At 32.3% G+C, this 8,135-nt stretch overlaps 1 long non-coding RNA gene across 1 annotated transcript; it reads right to left on the bottom strand.

The window, feature by feature from the left end:
* Positions 1-451: 451 nt before the first annotated feature.
* Positions 452-5,867, bottom strand: LOC125588887. Its single transcript, XR_007325097.1, has 5 exons — positions 1,748-5,867; positions 1,225-1,329; positions 984-1,065; positions 729-845; positions 452-649 (listed from the first exon to the last, which is right to left on the bottom strand). It is a non-coding gene; the product is annotated as an uncharacterized LOC125588887 (long non-coding RNA).
* Between the last annotated feature and the right edge of the window lie 2,268 nt (positions 5,868-8,135).

Below are 8,135 nucleotides of genomic sequence, written 5' to 3'. Positions count from 1 at the left end.
TTGTTGTCTAATTGGACGGAGTTATTTTTTCATATTTTCCACGGTGACATACATAACCAAAATGATTTTTTTTCGTACTTCTCATGACTTAAGATCTTCACTATGAGCTATTCTATTTAAAATTAATCAGAAGAGTGGAGACTTTTTTCAGGTTTGGATCTTAGACTCTGTGATATCTCCGTTTCATGAGTTTCTCCGTATCTATGTATCTGTCACACCTTGGGATCTGCCACTGGGAGCTTCTGAAACAAATGACCATCCAACACTTCTGGGTTCAAGTAAACAAATAACATGTCTCTTACCTCAAATCTCAAACCACCCGAATCCACTTTCACAATTCACAACTTTTCTCAAAAGACAAAGAGGTAATGGGAGAATACACAGGAGAAGTGAGGAAGCTAGCGAGCAAGATGATGGTAGTGATGGATGAAAACTTGGGTTTACTTAAAGGTTACATAAAGAAAGCTTTTACTGAAGGGATGGACGATGGAGAAGATACAACTTTCTTTGGAACCAAAGTTTTTACACTAAGTAAGATCCAGTAAGCTGTTTACAATCTTACAATTTGAACATAATTATACATTCAAAAAGAAACAATCTTCTTTGCCATAGACACGCTGAAGTTCCTAAACCGCTGGTTGGAATGATTCTGAACGAAGACATAAAAAACTGGGGGGTTTAGAAAGTCGGAAGGAAATGCAAAATACATGAAGACTAAAAGATTGGACCTTTCCATATGCGAAAAGCTTTCTGATTGATAGCAGTGCCAAATCTAGTTTGATCCACATCAAACAACATAGTTTTTGGAGTGTTCCTAGGTTCATGAACTCTCTGATAAATCGTCTCTGAAAGTAAATATGATTGTTTGGATGCTTTATTTTACATCCGACACATTAAATGCATACACATTAAGCACCTTGATTGAATTAAAGTAACCACATTATTAATCAGTCCGGGTTCCTCCGAAAAAAATGTTCACTCACCTTTGTGGAATCGCATGCTTGACATCTCATAGTTAATCTGATCTTTTGATGACTTCTCGAAGCTCCTGCTTCTAGATTGTTTCTATGCAATTACAAATTCCAAGACTTTAGAAAAAAATGGAAAGCTTTAAAATAGGTTGAGCTGAGACAATTAGGTTTTATCTCACGTGAGAGAGCCACATACTTCACATGAACACCATCGAGTATACCACCAGTTCAAAGAGGAGAACCAAACTTATACCTGAATTTCGGGTAGATATTTTTGGAGAAGCCACGAGAACCAAAAAGAATTTCAACAATGTTCTTCAAACCACAAATCTCAAGAATGATGATGATCTGCAAAAATCTATCGAACAAACAATCATAAGAATTTTCATAACATCTACAAAAGAGTCTCACACTATATTTCTCTATAATGGCAAAGTTTCAGACATAATAAACTCACATGTCGGATTACATTATTGAGACCAAGACATAACCCACTACGGTGAATCCTAATATTCCACCAAAATTATGAAAACCCCCAAAACAAAATTTAATATCTAAATCCAAAAAAAAAAAAAACAAATCTATAAGATTTACACCATTGCTCAGCGATAAATAAATGCACTCAGCTCGAAGTTGGTGATGCGTAACTAATAACTTGAAAAGTCCACAGCACAATGGGATAACAAACATTTTAGAATGATATTTTGTGACTGGTCCCTGCTCCATGTTACTAATCGAAAGCAACTAATATTGTGAAACAGGAAAGTTAAACATACCTTTGCTAAATTACGCTTAATTTGAAGTCTACCCTTCATGCCGAGTCCATCTTTTGTATAGACCAGTTGAGGCATTTACCATTATTCATCTTCAACTGTTCCTTCTTATTAATTAAAAGCTAAGATTTTCATAGTCTGTTTTAACTATTTTGTTTCTCCGCATCGGTGATAGACTCATTGTTAACCGCTTTCAATCCGGCTTTTTTGGCCGTCTCAAGTTGGAATCCAGAAGGTTGATTGATCTGCACACTGTTCCTTAGACCATACACCAGCGGAAGGAAAGACTCCCATGAGAAAGAAAAAAAGAAAATGTACAATAAAAATCATAGTGATAAACTAATAACTCCTAAAACTCTCACAAAGAGTCTACTATATCCTCTGAACTAACAAATTAAAAAACAATTCATCAAACTAACCTGCTGAAGCTATTTCTTAAAGTCGAGTAGAGAGAAAGAAAAGCTCGTATTTGTTTTTATTCCCAATACCAGCTCGGACAAACACTCGTCTGCTGGATATGTGCCTCCTAAAGCTCACATCTACCAACTAAAATCAAAGCAAATCAATTCGATATACATTTCACAACATCCAGGGCTGGCACATCAAAAGAAAAACCCGCACTTTAAATAAAAGCTCATCATCTCAATTATACAAATGAATTTCATATACACACCGTACATAATCCCGAGGCTACAACTTAACAGATGATAATAACTTTATATACACTATTGAGCTCCTACCATATCAATCAATTATAGCGAGATAAGACATCAAAAAAAAAGGGAAGGGAAGCTTACATGGCTGTACAAATCATCTGAGCAGCCTCGGGATAATTTTTAGCCAGTTTCTACAACGCTGCAACCACACATCTACCAAATAGATCCAACGAAGGCATCATAGAGTTGATTGGAAGTCGCGAGGGAAGATTCAAAAGAGAGAGAGAGAGAGAGAGAGATGGAACCTGATCGATTAGGGGCGGCGCGTTGGAGGTTCAACGTCAGGCTCGCCCACATCTCCGGCCCGTCGAAAGCATCCCCAAACTTTTACCCGAATCAAACCCTTTGTTGATTGAATCGATGTCAAGCTCACTCACTCGTACGGCGTATTCGCACTTATTGAACCGTAACTGATCATCACCGACGGCTGTAACCATTTGCCGAATCCGGTTTTAGTTCATCGATCTTCTTCTCTGCAGAGATTGAAGCACTGATTAAGCGACGCCTGAGCAACAAACGATGCAAGTAGTGGACGTATTGATTGTAGGTTGATTACATGGTGATTAACGGCGGCGTTGAAGTCACCGGAGTTCTCTCTATATTTGAGTCTAACAGAAGAGTGAAAGAGTAAAAAATGTTAAATAATGAGTTTATGCAATTAAACCTATCAGAAACGAAATACAGAGAAGGAGAGGAAGAGATCAATGGTAAATAGGAAATTAATTTTAGGGAAGAAGGCGAAGAGATGAGATTGCCGGTGGATGATTTTCGTAAATGTTTTCTATAAAGACATGATGTAGCTAGAGTACCTAGAAGGTGATTAAGCAAAATGACGTGACAGAACAATTGCATTTGATTGTATGATTATTTTTGATGATGTGGATATCTTAATTGCTCACTATATCTTGCTTTTAGTATTCTGATTTAGTTTTTTATTTTAGTTATAACACAATATTTTTGATTTAACTATTTTCATCCACATTTGAGTATTTGACAACAGTTAAAGCTAAACGAGGGAAATCGACATTAGCGAATTTTATGTTAAAATTTAAAAGGTTTTAAAATAAGAGGAAATTACAAAATAAGGGGCTTTCGTTAAGATCTTTAACACTTTTGACCACTTAGCCTCTTTTCTACAACATTGACCATTGGAAAACCCTGATATATGCCTTCTTTTTTTGGTCGAATCCCTAACATGCCGCCTTTTTTTTTCCATCGAACGGTCATTCTATTACTCAAAGAACTTGAGGTGGTCTGGGTAACTAGACTGGAATAAAACAACCGATGTAAAAAAGCTTCTTATCTATGTCTATTTAGTTAAAAATTAACTATTTACCAACTACATATTTCAATGTGAAAATTTGGAGAAATACACTTAAATAAGATATTAATTTGAAAACTACACCATTGATTATTTTTTTTAAACTACACCATTGATTAATTTTTTTAGAAAAATACACTTTGGTATATATAAAATTTACTAAATTGCCCAATCTCAATATTTCTTAATTATTTATCATCATAATTATTTTATACTCAAAGTAACGGTTTTAACAAACATAAGATGTTTTTAAAAAGAAATCTTTAGAATATCCAAACAATATTCTTTTTTATATATATTAAACTTTTTATGTTTCTGAAAAAAAAACCTTCGAGACAACGTCTCATTTTCTTCTTTTCCTTACCCTCATGTATGAAATAACTTTTATCTTCCTCTGATCTCATTCAGAGGTTTGTTAATTCATAAATTAGATTTCAGTTTCTATTTTATTTTAAATGTTATTTTCGTTTAGGAAAATCATGATGCATATAACTGGAGTTTTTGGAGAGAGTAAGTTGAATAAAGAATCATGGAATTTCACGGTGAATACAAAAATGGAGGTAAATTATTTACCATTAAAGAAGGTTTGAAGTTTGAAGATACGGTGCAGATGGTTCATGAAGATTTTGGTATATATATGTTGGGTAATGATTTAGAACGTCTCAACTATGGTACAATGTCTTCGTGATACAACGCTAACACTAGTCTATACACAACCAAATAAGTGTAGAACGTTTCGAACTGTTGGCTTAGGTCGACTCTTGCTGGTCACACCCGATATGTCAACACGGGGTGACTATTTCACTTGATGCTTCTCTCTGCGCAAGTAGAAGCAAATACAATTGTGGTTTTGCTGTGTGATTTTGCTGAGTGGAGGCAATTACTGTCTGGAAACCTGTGTTTTTTTTGTCTATGAACTTCCGAAAGAGAATTCAAAGCAAGACATGAGAATTCCATAAGATATAAGAGAAAAGAAAGGTGCTCTAGCTATTGGCAGAATGAACTCCGCTTATCAAGAAAGCCTGGTGATGACCAGATCAATAAGTTCTGGAGAGATAGATGTTCTATACCTTTGAAGAACTCCGCTTCTGTTCAAGTTTGGCGTAAGTGTCGTTTTTGCGGCTTGATAGACAATGAATTACAGGAGTTGGTTTCCTTTTTTCTCAGCCTTATTTATCTCTTTTTGCTGTAATGTTTGTAGAATGGTATCATGAAGATGCATAGATATGAGCGTATACGAAGGAAACTTTCCCAAATATCTAATCTATTAAAACATGAGTACAAAATTAGATTACCCTTTAATTTTTCAATATATTTACACTCTCATGTCACTGATGTATTAATTGAAGCTATATTTATAGATTCTTTGTCTTTAATGGATTATTAATTGATTTATCCAAAATTAAATTTATACTTGCCAAACAAAAACAATCGACATCACCCTTATATATACTTTCTCTTTTGTAGTTATCCCATTGCTTAACAATCAATTTTCTCTGTCATTACCATACAAAACAAATTCACGGTATATAACAAAATTCAAAAGGTCAATGTTCATACTTATATATTAGGTTTTCGTTAACTTCGTACCAACCAGACATATCTATGTCTCACATTTAAGGATAAACAACTTAACAATTGCTGTATAAAATACTTCCTTCATACATTGACTATATGTATACACCTTAATTATCATGATAAAAATGATTTTCACTAATCATCCAATGTCATACCTTGCGGTCAATCAACAAAATATTTGAAATTATAATTTATACAATCCTTAAAAATATACATCTTATTAGACCCTCATCCTCACATTTTGTACAAACAAAAGTTTCACACGATAGCTACTTGCAATCAATATTAGTATGATTTAATGATTATCAATATACAATTTTTTTAGATCCTCATCTTTTAATAATATAGATTTCCAAATATAATAAAAAAATATCTTTCAAAATAAACAACTACTACTATTTAAAAGGGTGTTTTTAAATCCTCATATTTTTTCCACATCAATACATATCAGGTAACCAACAGATTTGGAGCTCAGGTCGGAGCAACGCGTCATCGGACGTTCAACAGGTAGTCTCACGATCGGGAATCCAAAATATACGTAAACCAAATCCTTTAAATCCAGCAATATTACTTATTATTTTTGGTAACAATATTTATATTAGTTATTTCAACAATATATAAAAAATGGCCAGCATAATATTTTTGGCCCTTTAACTTGGGGGTCAATCATCATTTATATCGATTATTTAATATACCCAAATCTAATCATAAGTGATTCGTAGATTTCAAAAAATAATTATGCTAACCAATTTTTATATATTGTTGAAATAACTAATATAAATATTGATTATTTATATTGATTATATTTTTTCTTAAAATTAAGACCATATCTAATTAGAAACTATTTAAATATAATTGGCACTTTCATTTTTTTTAAACAAATCTTAATCCACATTTTTATATCTTACAATAGAAGTTGCATAAATCAAATATTCTTCAAAAATATTATTGTTGAATCATATATCAATTTCGTAAACCATACTAACTTGTACTTCTCTCTTTCTTCATATTTTAATTTCAAAAATATGTTTTCTATATATCTTATGTAAATACATAATTCTCTTTATTTATATTTTTTAATTTATTTATTTGATACTAAATATCGATAATACAACAGACTGTAAACACACACACCAAAGTTACTCAATGTTATACGACTTACTATTGAAAATTCGTCATTTATTATAAACTAAAAACTAAAAAAAAATATATACACTCGCGCGGTTGTGCGGATCAAGGTCTAGTCCTTGTTTAAACATGATGTTGCTTCCTCCACAAGACACTGCTTATTTCCTCTCAATTCAAATTAATAACAGCAACAGAAAAAAACTACAACATGTTACTTTCGTATGTTGCTATGGAAATTGCTCTCTCCCTTGTCCTCTCTGTTCTTGAATAACAAGTGATAATTTTTTTTCCATGATTATAGTTTCAATATAATTCCTACGTTCCGTTATAATATCCTTGTTATTGTAAAATTTTAAATGGTAAAATACAATATTTATCCCAAAATACATATTTATCTTAAACATAAATAAATATAATAATATTATTGTTATAATTTCGAATTTATATTTCAGTTACTGAAACCTAATCTGGGTAAAAATTTCAATGCACATTTAGAAAAGTATAGTTTTCAAAAAATAAAATAGATGGTGTAATTTTCAAATTTCAAACTATTAATGAAGTAATTTACAAATTATCCCTATTTCAATACTCACGTGAACATTAAGAAATAAAATATATTCAAAATAATTGTTTGGCTAAAATTGAAATGAACCAAAATTTTATCTTTCTTTACTACTAGATCCGTGTCCGCGCTACGCGCGGATTATATAGCTATATTGTTTTCTTTTTAATTAAGGTAAAAAGGTCATTTTAATCCCGAACTTACAAAATGAAGCCAAATAAATCTCAAACTCTTAGGTGATCCATTTAAATCATGAACTTTAAGAAATAAGCCATTTAAAGCTTAAATTTTAGTTGACCAGGCTAATTTAAATCCATAGAAAGTCAACAGTTAAATTGCTTAACTTCCTTTAAGTCTTATTACGTACTGTTTAGTAGACACTTTATAACTTAAAAGCCCCCAAGAACCCTAAATCCCTAAACACTTGAAACTTCAAATCGATAATACTTTTTATCGTCTTAATCCCTAAACAGTTTGAACTTCATGTTTATGTATTCAAGTTGTGCTTTATGTTTGGGAATTTTGGCTTTGCTTATATGTCAGAGACCATCTTCAACTGTGACCGTTTGAACTCATGTTTAAGAATTAAGATACTAGACCATGGTTTTTAACACCTTCATGTTTCTGTGACTGTTATGATTACACATTCATGTTTTTGTCTCTCTAGTGTCTCATCCTTTATGATTCACTTTTTGTAACTCATTTACAATACCAACTCAAGTAGACTTCTTAAAAACGATTACAAACTCATTCCAAATACAAACATCGAACGAACACAAATATGGTATTTGATTCAAAGTCATTACAAATTTAGTAGATAAAAGAGAACAAATTACAACATTCCAATACAGAAAAACACTACAACATACCAACAATGTAAGAGAGTGCCACACGGCCCACACCCATGAACAAACTATACACCAAAAGCCATTGATAATGGCTTTGGAACTTTGAAATTCGACTTTTGCTGACTTTATATTTCCCTCTACTCTTTGACAACACATTTTAACACTTTGATCTCTTTGTTGATATTGCAAATTTCCAATTCACGGAAGAAACCACACATTCACGACATACACCAATAAT

The sequence above is a fragment of the Brassica napus genome, chromosome C6 (assembly GCF_020379485.1).
Source record: "Brassica napus cultivar Da-Ae chromosome C6, Da-Ae, whole genome shotgun sequence".
Classification (NCBI taxonomy): Eukaryota; Viridiplantae; Streptophyta; class Magnoliopsida; order Brassicales; family Brassicaceae; genus Brassica; species Brassica napus.
This window is presented reverse-complemented; position numbering and strand designations above follow the sequence as displayed.